General features: G+C 41.0%; 1 protein-coding gene across 2 annotated transcripts in view; it reads right to left on the reverse strand.

The window, feature by feature from the left end:
- The window catches only part of kita (KIT proto-oncogene, receptor tyrosine kinase a), a 78,023-nt gene that overhangs the window by 44,138 nt on the left and 9,864 nt on the right, over positions 1-24,021 (reverse strand). The window lies entirely within an intron of this gene.

The following is a 24,021-nucleotide window of genomic DNA, read 5'->3' on the forward strand; positions in this document are numbered from 1 at the left end:
GGCACATGTTGTGAAATATGTTGTTTTGCAGCAGCTGCAGTACATTGGAATACAAAATAATAAAAACTATACATCACAATAAACAGTATAGATAAAAAAAGAAAATTAGTAATTAGTAGTGCAAAAACAATAGGAAAAAATTCTCCGTAGCTTCCCTTCTTGCAATTCCTCTGGTCTTCACCGCATCTGCTCTCAGGATGAGGCTTGTCATTCCAGGACGAAGGAGGTGTCCTCCTTTTTTAAAGAAAGGGGCTTCCCTTCCTCCACCATTAACTCTGCTCTCAAACGCATCTCTCCTATTTCACACACATCTGGTCTCACCCCATCCTCCTGCCACCCCACTAGGGATAGGGTGCCCTCGTCCTCACCTACCACCCCACCAGCCTCCGGGTCCAACATATAATTCTCCATAACTTCCGCCACCTCCAACGGGATCCCACCACCAAGCACATCTTTCCGTCCCCCACTCTTTCTACTTTCCACAGGGATCGCTCCCTATGTGACTCCTTTGTCCATTTATCCCCCCATCCCTACCCACTAATCTCCCTCCCGGCACTTATCCTTGTAAGTGGAACAAGTGCTAAACATGCCCTTACACTTCCTCCCTCACCACCATTCAGGGGCCCAGACTGTTCTTCCAGATGAGGCGACACTTCACCTGTGAGTTGGCTGGTGCGATATACCGCGTCCGGTGCTCCCGGTGCGGCCTTCTATATATTGGTGAGACCCAACGCAGACTGGGAGACCGTTTCACTGAACACCTACACTCTGTCTGCCAGAGAAAGCAGGATCTCCCAGTGGCCACACATTTTAATTCCACGTCCCATTCCCACTCTGATATGTCTATCCATGGCCTCCTCTACTACCAAGATAAAGCCACACTCAGGTTGGAGGAACAACACCTTATATTCCGTCTGGGTAGCCTCCAACCTGATGGCATGAACATTGACTCCTCTAACTTCTGTTAATGCCCCTCCTCCTCTTCTTACCCCATCCCTTATTTATTTATTTATTATTTTTTCCTTTTTTTTCTCTCGCTCTCTTTTTTTCTCTCTCTCTCCCTCTCACACTAACTCCTTGCCTTCTCTCCATCTTCCTCTGGTGCTTCCCTCCCCCTTTCTTTCTCTCTAGGCCTCCCATCCCATGATCTTCTTCCTTCTTCAGCCTTGTACCCCTTTTGCCAATCAACTTTCCAGCTCTTAGCTCCATCCCTCCCCCTCCTGTCATCTCCTATCATTTTGGATCTCCCCTTCCCCCTCCCGATTTCAAATCTCTTACTATCTCTTCTTTCAGTTAGTCCTGACGAAGAGTCTCGGCCCGAAACGTCGACTGTGCTTCTCCCTATGGATGCTATCTGGCCTGCTGCGTTCCACCAGCATTTTGTGTGTGTTGTGGGAAAAAATACTGATGTAGTGTTCATGGGTTCATTGTCCATTCAGAAATCTGATGGCAGAGGCGAGGAAGCTGTTACTGAAACGTTGAGTGTGTCTTCAGTCTCCTGTGCCTCCTCCTTGATTGTAGCAATGAGAAGTCAGCTCATCCTGGGTAATGGGGGCCCTTGGTGAAGGATGCCATCCTTCACAGGCATCGACTTTTGAAGGTGACTTTGATGCTGGGGAGGCCATGATGGTTACCCATGATGGAGCTGACAGTGTTTGCAAATTTCTGCAGTTTTTCCCAATCCTGTGCAGTGGCTCCTTCATACCAGACAATGACAGAACCAGTTAGAATGCTCTCTACAGGACATCTGTAGAAATCTGAAGTGTCTTTGTTGTCATGCCAATTCTCATCAAGCTCCAAATGAAATATAGCACTGTAATTCCTTCTTTGTAATTACACCACTATGCTGGGCCCAGAATTGATCCTCAGAGATGCTCGTACACAGGAACTTGAAACTACTCATCCTTTCCACTGCTTATCCCTTGACGAGGACTGATGTGTGATCCCTGAACTTCCCCTTCCTGAAGTTCACAATTGATTCCTTGGCTTTACTGCTGTTGAGTGCAAAGCTACTGCTGCAACTCCACTCAACCAGCCCTCGCTCCTGTACACCTTCTCACCACCATCTGAAATTCTGCCAACGATAGTTGTGTTGTCAGCAAATTTATAGATGGCATTTGAGCTGTGCCTAGTGATGCAGTCGTGGGTATAGAGAGAGTAGAGCAGTGGGCTAAGCACACATCCCTGAAGTAAACCAGTGTTGATTATCAGAGAGGGTGGACATGTTATTTCTGAACCACACAGAGTGGTCTCCTGTTGAGGAAGTCAAGGATCCAGTTGCAGATGGAGGTACAGAGGCCAGGTTTTGGAGCTTGTTCATTAGAACTGAGTTACGCTGAGCTGTAGTCAATAAATATCAGCCTGTCATAGTTATCACTATATCCCAGGTTGAGTGCAGAGCCAGTGAGGTTGCATACGCTGTAGACCTATTGTGGCAATAAGCAAATTGCAACAAGTCCATGTCCTTGCTTCGGCAGGAGTTGATTCTAGTCTTGAGCAACCTCTCAAAGCACTTCATCACAGTAGATCTGTGTGCAACTGGGCAATAGTCACTGAGGTAGCTCTGCCTACTCTTCTTGGGCACTGGTATGATTGTTGCCCCCTGGAAGCAGGTGGGAACCCCCGATTATAGAAATGAGAGATTGAAAATGTCCTGAAATACTCCCGCCAGTTGGCTGGCACAAGTATTCAGAGCCCTACCAGGTACACCATCAGTGCCTGATGTCCTGCGAGGGTTCAGTCATTTGAAAGAGGTTCTGACATTGGCCTCTGAGGCAGATATCACATGGCCGTGAGGTGCTGCAGGGATTTGTACAGGTGTAGTTTCGTCCTTCCTTTCAAAGCGTGTATAAAATGCGTTGAGCTCATCTAGGACTAATGCATCGCACCAATGCATATTAAATATCGCCTTGTAGAAAGGTGCAGATTGCAAACCCTGCCAGAGCTGACGTGTGTTTCATTCTGTCTCTAACCTCAGTCAGAATTTGTTTTTTACAACAGAGGCTATATTTCATTAGGAGTTTGAGGAGACATGGTATGTCACCAGATTATTGAAATTGCAACAGGTGTAACGTGGAGAGCATTCTAACTGGTTTCATCACCAATGTTCCCTCTTTTTTTTTACAGTTGTGTGGACCAACCATTGCTCGGAGCAGGAAATTCTTACATGTCCTGAAAACTACAAGGCACTTTTAATGTTCTTTTTGTAATATAGATACAATGAGCAGTTAGAATGAAAATTGAAAAGTCACATGCTTCTGTTTTTATTTATTAATTGAAGGGCATAATAAAATACAGTACAACAAAGAAAATTTTTCACATTTTGCAAACTCTTTTTTAGCTGCATACAATTCCATCTGTGCGGTAACAAACGCCAAACACGTGCGCAGCTGAGAGGGAACAGTGTGCGTCAACACCTGATATGGAGGGGCCACTGCACAGAAATGGAAAAGGCTGCATAAAGTTATAAATACAGCCTGCTCCATCTTATCTTGGGCACTTGCCTCGCCAGCATCAAGGACACCTTCAAAAGGCAATGCCTCATGAAGACAGCATCCATCATTACGGACCCTCATCACCCAGGGCATGCTCTCTTCTCATTGATACCATCAAGGACAAAGTACAGGAGCCTGAAGACAAGCATGTAACGCTTCAGGAACAGCTTCTTCCCCTCCACCATCAGATTTCTGAATGGGCAATGAACCCATGAATACTACCTCACTATTTTTTTGCTTTCTTTTTGTACTACATATTTAATTTCATTTTTAACCTATACTTCTTATTGTAATTTATATTTATTTTAAATTATCGCAATGTACTGCTGTTGCTGCAAAACAACAAGTTTCACAATATATGCCAGTGATTTCAAACCTGATTCTGATTTAGAAGTTAGATATAGCAATGTTTGTAGACATTTATAGTAATCTCTTCTTTCCATAAAAGACTATATTTGGATTTGACCTCATGTACAATTTCTAGAAACATTATCTTATTTTGCTGGGCAATAAATGGTTGGACTCAACATTAAACAAATGGTACAGATAAATACTCTCTTATTCCATATAATATTTACTTTATGTTTCATTACCACAAGTTTTTTTGGCATCATGATGCAGAATTTAGGATCGCCCCTTGCTTTTCGATTGGTTTATATAAACATAACATACAATTTATTATAAAAGCTTTTTCACAACAATTTCAAAGCCTGTTTTAGCCTAAAAGTTCCCGTGGGTATTTTGCGCATCATGTAATTGGCAGCAAGTTTAGAAATAGCTCAAAGTTAGCAACCATTCTATTCTGATTGCTATGATGAAAGGGGGACGACTAAATTAGTAATCAGAGTGGTAAACTCTTCAAATTCCAAGTCTCTTTTGTGCACCTTGACCTTCACGCCTGTCCAAAGGCAGCAGAATTGATGTCAATGCCAGAGTATATCCTTCAAAACTGGTGCAAGATCAGGTGTCTGTACTGGTGGAAAATGGGCTTAGCAAGATTAGTAAAGGTTGGGAGGGAAGGTGACGGACAAAGGGCGGTGGGGAGATGTGTGTCTACACAGTCTGGTGCAGGGGAGTCCCAAGGAGTCATTCTGGTGGCAGCTGCAGCACACCTGATCTTGTCAGCCAAGGACACAGCAAACAAAAACTCCAATGCTTCCCCACCCCACCCCTTTGTCTTTCAAATTACTGGTCTTTCAACTGAAGCTACAAGCATTCTTCAAATCCTTCCCCATCTTTCATTCTTCAGTCCTGACGAAGGGTTCCGGCCCGAAACGTCGACTCATCATTTCTAACTGATGCTGCCCGACCTGCTGAGTTCATCTAGCGTACTGAAAGTAATTGTTTTTTTTGCCACAAAAATGTAGTGTATATGGATTTCAGCAAGGCATTTAACAACGTACCCCATGCAAGGCTTATTGAGAAAGTAAGGAGGCATGGGATCTGAGGGGACATTGCTTGAGGATCCAGAATTGGCTTGCCCACAGAAGGCAAAGGGTGGTTGTAGACAGATCATATTCTGCATGGAAGTCAGTCACCAGTGGGTGTGCCTCAGGGATCTGTTCTGGGACCCCCACTCGTCGTGATTTTTATAAATGACTGGATGAGGAATTGGAGGGATGGTTTAGTAAATTTGCTGATGACACAAAGGTTGGGGGTGTTTTGGATAGTGTGGAGGGCTGTCAGAGGTTACAGCAGGACTGATAGGATGCAAAACTGGGCTGAGAAGTGGCAGATGGAGTTCAACCCAGATAAGTGTGAAGTAGTTCATTTCAGTTGGTCAAATATGATGGCAGAATATAGTATTAATGGTAAGACTCTTGGGAGTGTGGAGGATCAGAGGGATCTAGGGGTCCGAGTTCATAGGACGCTCAAAGCAGCTGCACAGGTTGACTCTGTGGTTAAGAAGGCATATGGTGTATTGGCCTTCATAAATCATGGGATTGAATTAACGAGCCGAGAGGCAATGTTGCAGCTATATAGGACCATGGTCAGACCCCACTTGGAGTACTGTGCTCACTTCTGGTCACCTCACTACAGGAAGGATGTGGAAACCATAGGAAGGGTGCAGAGGAGATTTATAAGGATGTTGCCTGGATTGGGGAGCATGCCTTATGAGAATAGGCTGAGTGAACTCAGCCTTTTCTCCTTGGAGCGACGGAGGATGAGAGGTGACCTGGCAGAGGTGTATAAGATGATGAGAGGCATTGATCGTGTGGATAGTCAGAGGTTTTTTTCCCGGGGCTGAAATGGCTAGCACGAGGGGGTTTGGTAGCAGGTACAGAGGAGCTGTCAGGGGTAAGTTTTTTATGCAGAGATGGTGGTGGAGAGGGATACAATAGGGTCTTTTAAGAGACTCCAGGACAGGTACATAGAGCTCAGAAAAATAGAGGGCTATGGGTAGCCCCTAGGTAATTTCTAAGGTAAGGACTTGTTCGGCACAGTTTTGTGGACCGGAGGGTCTGTATAGTGCTGTAGGTTTTCTATGTTTCTAAATCTGACAAAAATTATGGGGAGAGGGCCGCTGTTCAGGCCTACAGTCAATGTGACATGCATGGTGTCAATGATTTTTATAGAGTTATAAAATTATGGATACAGATAGGTGCCACAGCAGCATAGCGGTTAGTGCTATGCTATTATAGTGTCATAGTTCAATCCCAGCATCCTCTGCAAGGAGTCTGTGTACGTCCTCCTTGTCGAATGCATGGGTTTCCACTGGGTCCTCCGGTTATCTCCCATAGTATGAGTAAGTTAATTGGTCATTGTAAATTGTGCTGTGATTAGGTTAGGGTTTGTCAGGGGATGCTGGGTTGCGTGGCTCAAAGGGCCAGAAAGGCCCATTCTATACTATATCTCTACATAAATAAAATAGATAAATAAATATTAATTAAAGAGACAACCAGTTTTGAAGAAATAGATCCTGCTCACAATTTAATTTCAACTGATAAGGCTATTGAACCAATTATTAGGGGTGGAATATTCTGATAGTGTAGCATTGAAACTATGCAACAAAAGACAATGGGTTAATGTTCATGCTCATTGGAGGCCACTGGAAAATCCAGGATGGAATCGGGAAGGCATCAGGTAGCCAAGTCCTATATTAAGGTATATCCCTGCCAGTTAATTCACAGTCCATGACAGGTCTGTTTTGTAACTTAGTGTTCTGTCTAGTTGCATAGTTAGCAAGCTATTCTTCAATACTCAGTCAACAGAGTATAGTTTTGGTGTCTAGAGTTTGTGCTTTGAGGTTCTTAGACAAGCTACTAGAATATTCTAAAGGTTCTGCTAATTATGAAGCGCTCCCATTTTAAATATGTAATTCTTCAAAGCTGACCTGATGGTATTCAAAATGTTAAAATTAAATAGGTGTTTATAATAATTAAAACCGCAGTTAATCATTTATTATTGACTTTGTGTTTAAAAAGTATAAAACATTGTGTGAGGAGAGGAGAACTAAATTCCTCCCAAAAGATCTGCTGTGTTGAATGCCTTTATATCTCCTAGTTACAGGTTCCATGTGGCACAGTTCAGTCAGTCACAACACATGGCCCAGTAACACCACTGTAAATCGTCAACATTGCAAATGCATTTACTCTCCTCTGTGATGAAGATGGAGTGAAAATAGTGGGGTGTGGGATTGCAAGGTTAACTCCCAACCAGTTTACCTCTGCCCCATCATTCACACCATTCCCTCCAAATGAGTATCGGGGCAGAATTAAAAATTTGTCTGTTTGATTCAAGAGGAGTGCGTATTTGCCCAATTGCGGAATGATGAATATATAGATATTTTATGTGGGTTCTCATTCCTATTTTAGTAAAGGTTATACATGACACCTATGACACAAAAATTTAATTAAGACCTAATTTGGTCTCTAAATGTTTATGCAGGTATTTCCACACTTACCATGGCTCTTTCTTGATTAGACAAACCCCTGCAGTCATTCAGTCGAAAAGATCTGAGTTTAATGTTAAACCTGTCTGTCAATTGATAATCCACCTACAATAAACATCCCTGGTTTCCCAACTAGGTAAATTAACTTACAGCAACATAATACTCTACGAGAGACGAGATAAAAATATTACTGCTACAGTGCATGTCTTGGGGGCCTGTGTGCTTTTCCATTCTGTTGACAGTAATCAGAGCTGAAATACTGATTAGCAGTTTTGCAGTCAAAGATCCAACAACGTTTAATCCAAACAAAATTTTCTGTATTAGGAGTGTGCCTCTGATTAATTTGTTTCCATGGCCTAAATCACGCTAACTCAGACATCCCACCCTGCAAAAACTCATTTCAGGGAGGTAGCACCATCAATTTGCGGGAGACTTCCAGGAGAGGTGGGATGTCTGCAATAGAGTAGCTCCTTAGCAGCTAACCAGCTAGTTTAAATAATGTTAGCTATACTAATGAACAAATGACACCTGTTAAACTCACCTCAACATGTCTTTTACAGTCTTAACCCACCATGGGCAACAGAAAAGTCACTGTTGCAAACAGTGCAGTGAGAACATTGTCATTATTTTTGACCCCTATTAGGCAGGGGTAAACTTTAGTGTAGTCTGGGGTGATGTACTTTTTATATTTTTTTGGAACACTCTGCCATGGTGCGCTCTCTCTCTCTCTCTCTCTCGTGGTCGTTCACATGCTCTCAAGCGCTCTCGCTTGCTTTCTCGCTCACTCTCTCTCGATCGCTCTCTCTCGTGGTCACTCTCGCGCTCTCTCTTGCTTTTCTCTCGCTCGCTCTCAAAAAAATTGATTTCCGTGATATTGTATATAATTTGCGGGCATCAGGGAGCCACTATTAATATGCGGGAGACTCCCGGAAGTTCCGGGAGAGGTGGGATGTCTGCTAACTTTGCTAGGATTGATTTCAACTTGCATGAATATTTGAGAACTGGGATTTATCTGCACAACACACACAAAATACTGGAGAGCTCAGCAAGACAGGCAGCATCGATGGAGGGGAATAAACAGCCAGCCTTACTGTGGGTTGATAACATAATACTGAAGGGGGCTAATCATGAAGCGACACATCATTTTAGAACTCATGAAAGTATGAAATGGAAGCAGGAAGACACCATTCAGCTCCTGATTTTCCAGTTCACTGCCACATTCCTGTACAGATCACATATTGCTTGGTTCCCTTAATACGTTATGCTCTAGCCAATTAAAATCAACAGAATCGATAGATCGCCATGTACAACTGTCGGCAAATTCTCTTTTATGTTTGGTATTTTACTGAAAATCACGATCATCCTAGTATACCTTCAGAGCAATAGCTTCCACTTGTTTACACCAGTGCTCATGCTCAGTACAGCAGCCACAGATTTAAACCTAAAGTTGATTGGCAAACATGTTGTGCGTGATCTTAGTTCTGGAGTTTCAGAACCAGTGGTCCTGAAAAAGACAATGCAATGACCAAAAGTTATTGGTTTAACTCGAGGCCAAGTTATCAGCTTAACTTTGTTTATGGGTCAGATCGCAGAATTGCTCATCACTCACAGAATCACTTAACTTCTGACTACCCAATTGTCATTGACATATTCCTTATAACACTGCTGAGATCATGCGATCTCCAGTCCTCTCTATCAATAGGTGGCTCTCAGTCCAAGCTCCACCAACCCTTAAAAAGTACCTTTTCCGGATGAGTAAACAGGAAACTTTACAGAAATGTTAACGTGTTACACTATACTTCGAGTAGATTAGATTATGAGGACACGCAGCCCTCTTTTATTGTCATTTAGTAATGCATGCATTAAGAATTTACATATTACTATTTATGGTTTTTACTATTATTTATGGTGCAACTGTAAGGAAAACCAATTTCCCCTGGGATCATTAAAGTATGACTATACCAAGAAATGATACGATATTCCTCCAATGTGATATCACAGAAACACAAGACAGACCAAGACTGAAAAACTGACAAAAACCACATAATTATAACATATAGTTACAACAGTGCAAGCAATACTGTACTTTGATAGAAGAACAGACCATGGGCACGGTAAAAAAAACCTCAAAGTCTCTCAAAAGTCCCAACATCTCACGCAGACGGTAGAAGGAAGAAAACTCTCCCTGCCATGAGCTTCCAGCGCCGCAAACTTGCCGATGCAGCATCCTGGAAGCACCCAACCACAGTCCGACTCTCAGTCCATCCGAAAACTTCAAGCCTCCGACCAGCCCTCCGACACCGAGCACCATTTCTGCCGTGCACTTTGACCCTAGCCCCAGCTGCCAGCAACGGGCAAAGCTGAGGATTTGGGGCCTTCTCTCTGGAGATTCGCGATTTCAGATCACACAGTAGCAGTGGCAGCCAACCGGGCATTTTAGAAGTTTCTCCAGGTGTTCCTCCGTGCTTCTCACGTCTGTCTCCAACAAATCAGGGTTGTGCACAGCCGCTATTTAACAAATACAATATTATTTTCACCGGAGGCCGCGCACGCTGTGTTACTGCATCTTCTCCTCCTCCCAATAAACTGCAGGGAACCACAGACTGCTGTTGGCAGCAGTAAGCATGGAGCAGAGAAAAATCATTCAAGCCTCAGTATTCCACATGATAATTCACAATTCCATATGATTGGCCGGGACAGCTGTGGAGACCAAGTGAAGATTGTGAAGATTGATAGAGTCTTGATTAGTACGGGTGTCAAAGGTTACAGGGAGAATGTAGGAGAATGGGTTGAGAGGGTTAATAAATCAGGCATGATGGAAAGACAGAGCTGACTTGATGGGCTGAACGGCCTAATTCTGCTCCTACTTCTTATGATCTTGTGCTCTTTTAATTGAGAGCCCAGGAAGGAACTTGGAAAATAGGAAATATAGGGATAGTTTCCGTAGTGAAACTAGAAGTGTTAATAAAGGTTTCACAGTTACTCAGGTCAGGTTTCACCACAGTCACGCCCACTTCCAGGTTATTACACTGGGGCACAGTCATAAAGATTTGCATTGATATTTTGGCTGAGTTTACCTGGAATTTGAATTTGTAAATTAAATGTGTTGTTTCTTAGAAACGAGATTGTGCAGATGCTGGAGATCTTGAACAACACACACTAAATGCTGGAGGAACTCAGCAGGTCAGGCAGCCTCCATGGAGGGGAATAAACAGTCAACTCCTCGCTTGGTCTCACTTATCATTTGCCAGCTTGCACTCTTCTCCCTTCCTCCACCTTCTTATTCTGGCTTCTTCCCCCTTCCTTTCCGGAGCAACACACAATCTGTTAGAGAAACTCAGTGGGTTGAAAAGCCCCTCATGTTCCCATTTAAATTTGCTTCTGATCAGAAGGTGGACAGACTGCAGAACCAATCACCAGTTTCTTCTGACTATTCAGTTGCTGATCTCTTGCAAACGTAGACACTTATAAGTAGCTATGAATGTGATTTTTCTGTGTTGATTTTCATCTTCAGTTTATTAATGTTGTGGTGATGACACAGGTTTTATATTGTCCCTACCCAGTAACAGATATTGTACTAATTCTAAGTTCCCTCAATTAAAGTGCATTCCACTTTCAATATTGCTAATAAAAATGAATTGGACATTAGCAACACAGTAGAATAAAGATGGTGACTTGCTATTCGTTAATCCATAAATAAATTGAAATGCAATCTAACATAAACCTGAATGTAAGTACTCAATTTACTGGAGAAAAATTTGATATAAGTAGTTCCAAAACTCCGAAGGTAAATCCCAAACACCTTCACTCTTCAATTCACACTGGTATCACTACATTACAAGCTCAGGTTTAATTGCCATTCAACCATACGTGAATGCCCATGAATAAAGCCAAATGAGACAGCATTACTCCAGGGCCAAGGTGCAATTTGCAGTACCAATAGCCACACACAGCACAAAGCACATATAGCACATAGAAGATATCAGTAAAATACAGACACACAGAAAATACCTAGTCCAAGACCCTGAGTGTATGAATTTTACAGCAGTCTGCAGTCAAACACAATACAGCTTGTCTTCTGCTGAGTGAAAACTGGGGGGGCAACACTGACTCCACCTTGGAAGCCATGCCACACTACCTCCAGTGGAGGGCACTGACTCTGATGCTTCTTTCCTGGGTTGCTGTAAACAGGTGACACTGCAGTTTGAGGCCTAGTCCTAGCTATGACTGAAGCCATGCAGCTCCCCCGCCATCTGGCAATAGATCAGTGAGTCAAGCTTACAGAATTCCACTCTAACAATGTCCAGCAGCATCTTATGCTCACAAGAAAAGCAATTAAGATGATCACTTGTTGTTAGACTGTACACCGCATTGTAAAAGACATTGGTAGGATGTTTGCTTACTGTGCGCAATTAGAATATGAATGATATCCAAGAAAATAAAAAATAATAGTCTGGTCTTTCCCAAAAACAGAAAGCATTCAAGGAGAATATCTAAGAAATGCATGCAAGTTGCAAGTCCGTCACGAGTGATGGTCATGGTGGGAGCGTTTTGACATGACAATTCTGTATTATTAAAGCAGAATCACCACTCAATACACTGTGTCAATATTTGTTATACTTACCTCTAATGCCTTTAATCCTGTTACTATAGCTACTCAGGCATAGATTCATTTGCAAAGTATCACAATTTTGTTAATTTGATTATTTCGAAATAATCTGATTGCCAAGTGTAACTGAATACTTTGTGGACAATTTACTGTTCTAGAAAATCTATTGTCTTACTATATGTATGACCCATGTAAGCATGCTCCCATTGGGAAGGAGGTACAGGAGTCCTAAAACCACACTCAAAGTTTTAGGAACATCTTCTCTCCTTTCACCATTAGATTTCTGAAAGACCCGTGAACCCATGAACACCACCTTGTCATTCTGCTTTTATATTATTCATTTATTGTTGTAACTAAGTCTTGCAGAGTACTGTTGTCACAAAACAACTAATTTCACATATGACTCCAAGATTGGGGGTGTAGTGGACAGTGATGAAGACTATCAAAGTTTACAATGGGATCAAGATGAGCTGAAAAAATGGAATGAAAATTGGCAGATGGAATTTAATGCATACAAGTGTGAGGTGTTGCATTTTGGTAGGACCAACCAGAGTAGATCTTACACTGTGAGGGGTAGAGCACTGAGGAGTGCAGTAGAATACAGATCCATAATTCCTTGAAAGCGGCATCACAGATATATCGGATCATAAAGAAAGCTTTCGGCACTTTGACCTTTACAAATCAAAGTGCTGAGTACAGGAGTTGGGATGTTATGCTGGGGTTGTGGAAGATGTTGGTGAGGCCAAATTTGGAGTATTGTGTGCAGTCTTGGTCACCTACCTGCAGGAAATATGTCAATAAGATTGAAAGAGTGCAGAAAAAATTTACAAGGATGTTGCCAGGACTTGAGGACCTGGGTTATTGGGAAAAGTTGAATAGGTTAAGACTTTATTCCTTAGAGCATTGAAGAATAAAGAGAGATTTGATATAGTATTCTACAGGGAGGAGGAGGCAACTGTGACTGATGAGGAAGACAAAGACAGCATAAAAGCAAAAAGAGAGGGCATTTAATATAGCAAAACTTAGTGGGAAATTAGAGGGTTTGGAAGCTTTCAATGGTCCAGGTACAGGTCGATGGGGCAAGGCAGCTTAATAGTTCAGTATGGATGAGATGGGCTGAAGGGCTTGTCTCTGTGATGTAGTGTTCTATGACTGTATGACTCTATATGTCAGTGATAATAAACTCTGTTCTGATTCTGTTTCTGGAGGTCGCAGAAACGGGCAAGCACTACTGCACACATTTTGATGTGAATAGTACAAAATCATTTTTACATCAAAGGAAGATATCAAAGTCAGTATTAGTTATGTCTTATCTTTTTGTAGCTAAGACTCTTCAGAATCTTACTTCGTGTTTGCACAAAGCCACCCCTCCCTCATTCATTTCACACTCCTGATGTCTAATGTCACTTCTCTCTCCTACCACTACCCGCTTCAAATCCAGTCATTCTTCATTCTGATAACCTTATCATCAAGCCCTGATGAGCCTGTTTAAAGCAACAAAACTGGATATGATAAAAATATGACAAAAACAGAAAATGTTGGGATACTCAGCAGATCAGGCAGCATCTGTAGAGAGAGAGAGAGAGAGAGATAGATAAAGAGATAACATTTCAGGTCAATGACATTGCATCAAAACTGGGAAGAGTGAGTAAACAAGTACGCTTTAAAGTGCGTGGGTGAACCCCTCCATTGGTCAAGGTCGAACATAGATGTGACATCCTAGCTGTCAAGTCAGTACGCAAGCCAGGGCAGTAGGATATGCAGAGCGAGCTGTCGCCCATACAGCAAGCTCCCCCTCTCCACGCAGCTGATGAACTCAAAGAAACAGCAGAAGCTGATACAACTCGGCACCAGCAGCGTTGCAAGAGTTGCCAACGTCCGACTGCCTTAGGGACTTCAGCTGTGGATTTTTCCTCAGGGTTTAGTGCTTTCCCATAAAAAGCCTTCCCCACTAGTGGGTATAGCTGCAAGCCTGCGGAGGTTTGCGATCAGAGCTTTCCTTCTCCTGGACGAGCTGCCAACCACAGCTGATGAGCTCCAGCTGCCCAAAACGAATGGTTTTAAGGCACCAGTAACCCACCTTTGCCCCTTCTCCTGTCAGTAGGAACGGTTTCACTGGGCTTAATATCTAAGCCACACATGAAGGCCAGGAGCTAGGCTTGGTTGTCAGAGGCTATCTGAAGACTCAAGATTCAAAAAACTTTATTGTCATTCCAACCATACATCAGCTCTGCAGGGCAGAATGAAACAGCGTTTCCCAGGAACAGTGCAATCATAGCATAACAAACACAACACTAAATAATAAATATAACAATACATAGTAAAACACAACAGCCACATGTCTGTTAGAATCAAGTTATAGTGTCCAGTGCAAGTTAAAAGTGTCCAAAGCACAGTCAGGTAGAGCAGCTATTTAGCAGTCTGACTGCCTATGGGAGGAAGCTGTTTAGTAGCCTTGTGGTTTTAGTTTTGATGCTCCTGTAACGTTTGCCTGATGGCAGAAGAACAAACAGTTCATGGAGAGGGTGTGAGGAGTCTTTAATGATGTACAGTTTCTTCTGGAGGCATTGGGAGCATGACATTGGGAGCATTTAATAGGTAATGGGAGCTTATCCCCACAACCAGCCGTGACAACCTTGAAGAACTGAATTAGAGGTGCAGGAAAGTGAAAAATAGCAAATAGAACAAAAGATTATTTTCCCATCACTTCTGGTCATTGATTTGAAACATTAACTCACCACAAAAGCTGTCTGACCTGCAGAATTTTGTACTTTTTATCTCATTTTTCCTTCAGTTATGTCGAATTTACTATCTTTCAGGAAGACATACCTTGGAGAAGCTTAGCTTCTCTTTCCAACAGAAATTAATTTTTTTTCCACCTTGTTCATCAAAATGATTTGTTCTTTTACTGGACTTCAATAAGTTTTTGCATTAAACTCATATTCATAATTGCATTTCTCTCCTAAGCAAACTTATTCAAGATGCATTCCAAATGAAATTCCACCTTCTTATCTTGGATCCATCTGTATTTACAGGCAAGTTTAAGCAACTCAGAATTTTTGACTCATAGTTCTCAGTGCACCATCAGATCCATGCTTAATGGCACGTGTTGGCACTTGCATGCTCTTAGCTTCTCTCTGCAACAGCACAGCCCTAAGTTAGAGATTTTACATTCCTCCATTGCTTTCCTTTTCTCTTCTGTCCTCCTTCATCTCCCTTCCATTTACACTTGTTGCCATCAATTATGAATAACAGCCTCCATCACCCTCTCTTAGTGACACCACCAGCTTCTATGTCACTGGGATTCCACTTCAACAGAGATATAGCTTTAGTACTCTCCACAACTTTCCCTTCCCTGCAATTTAAAACAAATGTCTTTATCCCACTGTTCACAGTTCTGACAAAAAGTCTTCATCTCAAAATTCTGTCTCTTTCTCCCACGATGCTGCCAGGCCCACTCAGTACTTCCAGCAGTTTTTCTCACTGATGTTCCTTTCCTAATATCGCCTGTTCCCCTGTTTTTCGTTGACTCTGAAGCCCATCTTCCCGCCCTGCCCCCCCATCATGATCTATAACCTACCAGAACTCTGAGCTGGTTTGCATGTGCAAGGCTGATCTGATCAGACACAATGGTCTGAGCATATCTGATAAAATTGCTGGATGTCTCTCAAACCTCTCCCAAGTCTCATGCGTGTTTCTTACAAAATGCTCAGGACTGTATATCCTGCCAGTTTTGCTGTTGTGCTCAATTCATGAAGGAGAGTGACCCTTCTGCAACAACTTCTCATCTGATCCATCAGCTCGAAACAGTTGAAAATATTTATACAGCTTAAAAAGTTGAATCAAATTGAGAAAAAAATAAAAATAATTCATCTATTTATAATGTCAGACCTGCATAAATCAATTAAATTAAGACAAACCTTCTTAAAGAACAACGATGGGGTGGTGCTAGAAGTGCCAGCCTTTTTATTTCAGCCTTTATCTTTACACTGTGCCTAAATACAAAGTCAATTTAGCCCTTTGATTCAGGACCCAATCATTGCCAGGAATACTTTCGCCTGATATCAGCAGCAGTTTAACAAGGCAACTCACCACATCTTTCAAGACCCATATTTGACTCTGTCAACAAGACCCAAGTAATGACAAATGCTTACCTTTAAAAAATATGCAGAGATCTAGCTGACTTGAAACAGCTTTTTGATACTGCTCTTCAAAGTGTAGCATAATGGTGGTTTAATTCATTAGCTCTGGCATAACCTTGAAAACTTAATTTTCCATATGTTTACTGTGAATGACTGTTGTATCTTCCCCACTGCCTAATAAACGCTCTTACTACACTCCTACTTTATTTTGTTTCCCCTTGTCTCTGAGTGGGGTAATCAATTTCATAAAGTTTGATATAGTGAGCTAAAATTCTTTCCCCTAATTGTTGATGATGGCAGAAGTGGGAATTGAGCTGATCCACTCTGAGAATGAGTTGTCTTCAATGTTCTGAAAGGGCGTCTTCTACTTTGAATGGACTACTACAAAATGAAAAGTATTGCCTGTAGTTTTCTGACTTTGGATAGAATATCTGAAAAGATCAAATCTGCAACTTGTCATTAAGCATGAAATTGTACTGGTTTTATAAAAGGAAAATATTAACTGATTCATTACTAATGGTACAATGAAGATATCTGGTAATTCTGGTTATTTTAATGCTGAAGGGTTGAGGTGGATTTTGCATGAAATATACAAGAAAATATTTTCTATTTGAGCTAAAGACCAGTTTTCAGACAAAGCACGTGCATTGAGATCAGATATGCATTTAGTTGTTGCAATCATCCAATTGACAAGGTGTACTGATAATGTTGGGAAGAATGTGAAAGTCTGAAGCTGATGCCAATGGCTGAAAAAGCAAAACTATTGAGCTTTAACTTAATTTGTGCTTTTTTTCTTTACAGATCTAAATGATCCATTGGGCATTTGGAGTCCTATGCATTGCTATTGTAAGCACCTTGCCTAAGTAACAAAATGTATTATTTTAAGTGAAGCAGCAAAGAGAAACAAGAAACAGGTACTGATGTATCAGACTGACCAGTTCCTTTGATGTTGATAAAGATCTCAAAAGAGTCAGAAACTAATATTGCAAGAAACGGACTTTGTACAGGTATGTAACACACATCAAAGTTGCTGGTGAACGCAGCAGGCCAGGCAGCATCTCTAGGAAGAGGTACAGTCGACATTTCGGGCCAAGACCCTTCGTCAGGACTAACTGAAAGAAGAGCTAGTAAGAGATTTGAAAGTCGGAGGGGGAGGGGGAGATCCGAAATGATAGGAGAAGACAGGAGGGGGAGGGATGGAGCCAAGAGCTGGACAGTTGATTGACAGAAGGGATATGAGAGGATCATGGGACAGGAGGCCTAGGGAGAAAGAAAGGTGGGGGGAGCCAGAGGATGGGAAAGGAGTTATAGTGAGAGGGACAGAGGGAGAAAAAGAAAGTGTGTATATAAATAAATAACGGATGGGGTACAAAGGGGAGGTGGGGCATTAACGGAAGTTAGAGAAGTTAATGTACATGCCATCAGGTCGGAGGCTACCCAGACGGAATATAAGGTGTTCCTTCAACCTGAGTGTGGCTTCATCTTTACAGTAGAGGAGGCCGTGGATAGACATACCAGAATGGGAATGGGACGTGGAATTAAAATATGTGGCCACTGGGAGATCCTGCTTTCTCTGGCAGACAGAGCATAGGTGTTCAGCGAAACAATCTCCCAGTCTGCGTCAGGTCTCACCAATATATAGAAGACCACATCGGGAGCACCAGACGCAGTATATCACCCCAGCCGTACAGTTATGTCTCACTTTGACTTTCTTCATTACTGCTACAAAGAGAACCATAGAACCATTGTGACTAATGAGTAAAGACCATTGGTATGCAGATTGTTGCTTCTGTAACTAGATACTTGCTGGAGAAACTCAGCAAGTCCTAATGAAGAGTTTCATCCCAAAATGTCAACTCTTTATTCTCCTTCATAGATGTTGCCTGACTTGCTGAGTTCCTCCAGGATTATGTGTGCGTTGCTCAAGATTTCCAGCATCTGAAGAAACTCTTGTATTTATAAAGATCTAGATTCAGTGTTTAAAATAGCTTACCATTTAAAACAGAAATGAGGACTTTTTTCTCTCAGAGTGAGTCTTTGGAACACTTTGCTTCAGGTTTGACATAGGAGTAAAGTGGACATATTTGTTAACAAGTTCTTGCAAAACAAAGGAGTGGAAGATTATCTAGGTGGGAATGGGGAATTAACGTTACAATCAGACCAGCTGTTATCATACAGAATATCAGAATGACTTGCGCGTCCAAATGTCTAGTCTTTCTCCGAACTCATATGTTCAGATGTTGAGCTCTCCAATTTCTGCAGCTGTATTAAATCATAAAATAAAGTAACTAGATAATACAGATTTGCAGCAAGGAAGTAGATCTGTTCCATTGACATGTTTGTGATAATGAGACCAGCCAGTATAATGTTTTATTCCTTTTTTAAACATATAGTCAGAGGTTGGCAAACAATGCTTTGTAATATTTTTAGGGATAATTAGTTCATAGGTTCCATTTTGACACTAGCCTATGATCCATGGCTCATTATAGTCTGGTATATTATTTATCAAGTCAAATAACAAGAACATTTTTTCATCTATTTGATATATGCATAAATGTAAAGATAAGGCATGTGAAAGCCTGATTTAACTAAAAGGCAGCATGATCATGAATCTGTAACAAACAATATAGATGAATGTTCAGTTACATTACTTTTTCCAAGTCCTACAGACCAAATTAAAGTCCTGAGATAAACCTAATTAACACCAGCACAATCCAAACTATAACCTAAAAGCTGTATTGTTATTGATGGATCTAATCATAGCTGACAATTCAAAAATGATAAGAAGTTCAGGAAGCAATACAACAAACCTTAAGTGTAATTGAAGCAGAAACATTCACTGTAGGCCAAAGATTTAATCTCGAGTCATTATATTCAATTCTCAGATAACATATTGCATCACTGTCTGGTATGGAGGGGCCACTACACAGGATCAGAAAAAGCTGCAGAAAGTTGTAAACTCAGCCAGCCCCCATCATGGGCACTAACTTCCCCAGCATTAAGGACATCTTCAAAAGGCAAATCCTCAAAAAGGCTGCATCCAACATTAAGGACCTCCATCACCCAGGACATACTCCCTTCTTGTTGCTACCATCAGTGAGGAGGTACAGGAGCCTATAGTCATACACTCAATGTTTTAGGAACAGCTTCTTCCACTCTGCCATCAGATATCTGAATAGACAATGAACTAACCCATGAACACCATCTCACTAATTTTGCTCTTTTTTTCCCAATACTTCTTTATTTGATTTTTAAAATTTATTTTTAATTTTTCATTTACAGCTTTTTTTATGAATTGTACTGTACTGCTGCCACAAGAAAATAATTTCACAACATACTAAATGTTGTGCAGAGAGCCAACTGCTCAGGAATACTATGTCACTTCTTATCTCATCAAAGAAAAAAAATCTACTTTCTTTTCTTATGCTAGATCTAGGATCTGGCACTGGACTATATTTTTTTTTGGCTGAAATACCTGATTCTGCTGAATGCCACCTATTTTCAATTTGGAAAAAAACTGCTATTTTTAAACTTTTCTGATAGATACTATCTGAATAGTAGCACTAAAATAAAACTAGTAGGTCTTAACGACTTCTGAAAAATTTTAAGTACAACACAGATTAACTTGGATTCCATATTGTCTGAAGTAGTAATAATAAAAGGAACTGAAATGTTTTGTCCTTCTATGAAAACAACCTGATTCTCAACAAAATATCACAATAGTCATAATAAGAAAATATTGAAACAGGTGGGTAGAAGCTGACTATTCCACACAGCTCAATGACAAAGAATGAAGTATCATGAATACAAGACTGATAAAAGATATTTAAAAACTGAAGGAAAGAAATTTCTATCACAGAGTTATAAGGGTGTGGTATTTGTTTTCAAGATCAGGATTCAAGTTGAAAAATGCATGAGTTTTTATGATTAGATATGTGGAAAAAAGGAAAATAATTAAAGGGACATTAGCAAATGTAATTACAGCGATCTGGTCTTATTACACACACTTGTGAATTGATTAGGTAGAACAGTCTGTTTATGCATGTAGGAGGGAGGAGAAGATGGCAGCACAACGCAGCGCGCGCGGCCGTTCCGAATAAATATCATATGTGTAACTAGGTGGCTGTGCACAATCCGGATTTGATGGAGACAGCCATGAGAAGCATGGAGGAACACCTGGAGTAATTTCTGAAATGCCTGCTTCGCTGCCGCTGCTACTGTGCAATCAAGAATCTCCAGAGGGGAAGGCCCCAAATCCTCGGCTTTGCCTATTGCCGGGGCTGTGGTCGAAGCACTCGGCAGAGATGGTGCCTGGTGCTCAGTGTCGGAGAGCTGGTCGGAGGCTCGGAGTCGGACTGTGGTCGGATGCTTCCAGTATGCTGCATCGGCAATTGGCGGTGCTGGAGGTACACCGTCTGCGTGAGATGATAGGATTTTCGAGAGACTTTGAGACTATTACCGTGCCATGGTCTGTTCTTATCAAATTACGGTATTGCTTTGCACTGTTGTAACTATATATTATAATTATGTGGATTTTGTTAGTTTTTAAGTTGGTTTGTCATGTGTTTCTGTGATCATTCTGGAAAAACATTGTATCATTTCTTAATGCATGCATTACTAAATGACAATAAAAGAGGACTGCGTGTCATCATAATCTAATCTAATCTGCCTTTATACGTGTTTCTATAAAATTCCCATCTAATTAACTCTGAAGTTAAAATTGTGGAGAGTAATTCAAAAACTCACTTTAAGTATCGACACATAATCGTTGGATATTATGATGCTGATAGTTTAGCAGGTTACATAAACAAATACAGTAGCTGCCAATACACCAAAAGGCTGGGTAAGAGGCTGTTCCTCCTGTACATGGCACTGGGGAGTTAGTTCACATGTAATTCATGTGCATGCATTGACAATTGACAATAAAAGAGAACTGCGTGTCCTCATAATCTAATCTAATCTAATAATCTAATCACGTTGAATTTCAAAATAGGCTATCCCATAACAAGAATGTTTAAGAACATTGCAAAGCACAGAAAGTAAATTCAACTCTGGTATTTGTTCAGGAATAAACCAGAAAATTAAAATAGATGAGTTGTGTTGTGATAGATGTTTCTTAACTTCACATAATTACTATGTAATTTATTTCTGCTCAGAAACTAAACAATATCCTTGATTTCCCTTCAGTTCTCTCAATCTTGATATTAGAAAACATTCTGGCATGAAAATAGAATTCCTTAGCACAGCTCTCCTTCAGCACACTTTTACTCTAAACTTGTACATTGCATTAGCTAAAAATTTTTTTTACACACTATCTTTGAGTTATATATGGGAAAAAAATAATTTCATGTGTGCACCCAGGAGGAGATGCTTCAACGTAACTACTCGCTCAATGCCTCAGCAGCAGAATACTCAGAAATTATGTGCAATATCTGCCAAGTACAGAAATTATTTGATGCTTCATGCATCAACCAACTTCTGCTTGAGAAAAGGCTTTTCACTAGAGATGGCTATCATTAAATTCAAGTGCACACCAGGAAGTTCCAGACACAGGAATGCAAAGTACCTCAGCAAATGAAAGCATTTGCCCAGTTTTTATTGAAATTATATTCTGTATGCGATCATCCTCCATCAGCAAAGACACCAAATCCTTAACCACTGAACTGCCAGGGAATATATAATTACAAAGAATTTCTCTAGATAATCCTGTCCTTCTGATAAATCGAAGGTTATGATAAAACTATTGTCTCACTGAATGGGTAGTTCAATCTGACAATATTTGCCGCACTTTCCCTTCACTGGTCATCAAAAGTTCCATCTTTCCATGGCACCTTTGTATGGTCAGTCCATCTGTTTGACCCTAAAGCATGAATGAACCACAATTTCTTACATCAGACATTAAGATGATTGAAGGCTGAATTTATCAGTGACATTCAAAACTAATTGTCCACTTTCTCCTTACTTAGATTCTGGGTGAATGTTTAAAGACTGCTAATCTTCAAACATAATCCATATATCCAATTGGATTTGTTTACATCAAGTTTCAACCATATCTTGTTGACAAGCAATCTCTTCTTTACCATTGTCTGTAATTTCTAAACTTCTAGATTCTACCTCTCCAATTCTCCCTTTATTTCCACCCTTAATGTACTCCGAAGTTCTGTCCCCAGCATCCTTGTGCGTATTAAGTTCTGTTAGTCAGTTTTCCCTTGGCCTAGCTGGTCTACAGTAGCTCTCGGTTACCTAGTAAAACAAATCTGAACCTACTCATCTTGCCTTCACAAATTCCACTGCTGCCTTTTCATGCTGTGTCTCTGTTCTTCGAAAGCTACACACAGGCTTGGAGTAGACCCGCAGAATATTTTCTGCATTACATCTGTTATTTATGGGAATATATATGCTATAGCTCATAAGGTGTGGAAGCAGGACCAGTGGGGCCACACTCACCATCATAAATTCATTTACACTGATCCCATTTTATTGCAGAGTCATAGAGAAGTACAGCATGGATGCAGGACTTCAGCCCACCTATCCCATGCTAACCCTGGTGCCCATCCAGCTGGTCCCAAATCTCTCTAAGCTCCATCCCTCCATATACTTATCCAAATGCTCCTTAAATGATATTAATTTAGCTATCTGGCAGCTCATTCCATGTACTTACCACAGTCAGTGTGAAAAAAGGTGGCTCTCAGGTCCCTTTTAAATCTCTTCCCTCTCACATTAAATCTATGCCCCTGGTTTTGAACTCTGTTACCCTGGGGAAACTACTTCTGTAGAAAAGTTTGCCAACAGCAATCATGGTCATGAGACCATGATCACCTACGTTATACTACACTGCACATAAAATGACAATGAAGACCCTGGGGAAAAGACTGTTACCATCTACATTATATATGCCTCTCATAACTTTAAACATTGCTAGAACATCACCCCTTATTCTCCTACAATAAAGACATAAAGGCATAGTCAAACCAACTTCTACTTATAACTCAGCTCCTCTAGTCCTGGTACTATCCTTGCAAATGTTTTCTGCATTCTCTCCATTTTAATCACATCTTTTCTATAACTGTACTCCAAGTCCAGCCTCACAAATGAGTTATACAACAACAAAGTATTTGTCCTAATGCCTAAACACAGTGGCTTCAGTGATGAAATCCAACATGCTAAATGCCTTTTTCACCAACTTGTCTAATTGTCATGGACTATGGACTTGTACTCCTAGATCACTCTATTCCATTACACTCTCTAATGCCCTACCATTCACATCACAAGATTTTCATTGGTTTAACTTTGTAAAGTGTATCACCTTACACATCTGTATAGAACTCCATTTACCACTCCTCAGCCCACATCCCAACTGATCAAGATAGCCTGTGAACTATGATAACCTTTGTCAATGTCAACACCACATCCTAACTTTGTGTCATCCGCAAACTTATTGATCTAAATTTGTTCATTCACACTCAACTCACTTATATAAATAATGAATAACAAAAGGTCCCAACATTGTCCCTTGGATCACAACATTATTCATTGAGCTCCATTTTGAAAAACAGCCTTCATCCACCACCCTCTGCTTCCTACCTCAGAAAGCAACTTTGAATTCACTTAACTACCTCTCCCCAGATTCCATGGGACCTAACCTTTCAGACCATCGGATTATGTGGGATCTTGTTGAAGACTTTCCTAAAGACAACAGACAACAACCACTTGCCCTCATTGCCCCTTTCGCTTAGCTCTACAAAAAGCCTCTAAAATATTTGTCAAGCACAATGTTCCACACATAAAGCATGCTGTCTCCTCCTAATCAGACTCATTCTATCCAAATGCTGACAGATCCTGTCCCTCAGTATCCCCTCCAGTAACTTTCCACTACTGATGTCA

This window comes from Mobula birostris, chromosome 3, assembly GCF_030028105.1.
Source record: "Mobula birostris isolate sMobBir1 chromosome 3, sMobBir1.hap1, whole genome shotgun sequence".
Lineage (NCBI taxonomy): Eukaryota > Metazoa > Chordata > Chondrichthyes > Myliobatiformes > Myliobatidae > Mobula > Mobula birostris.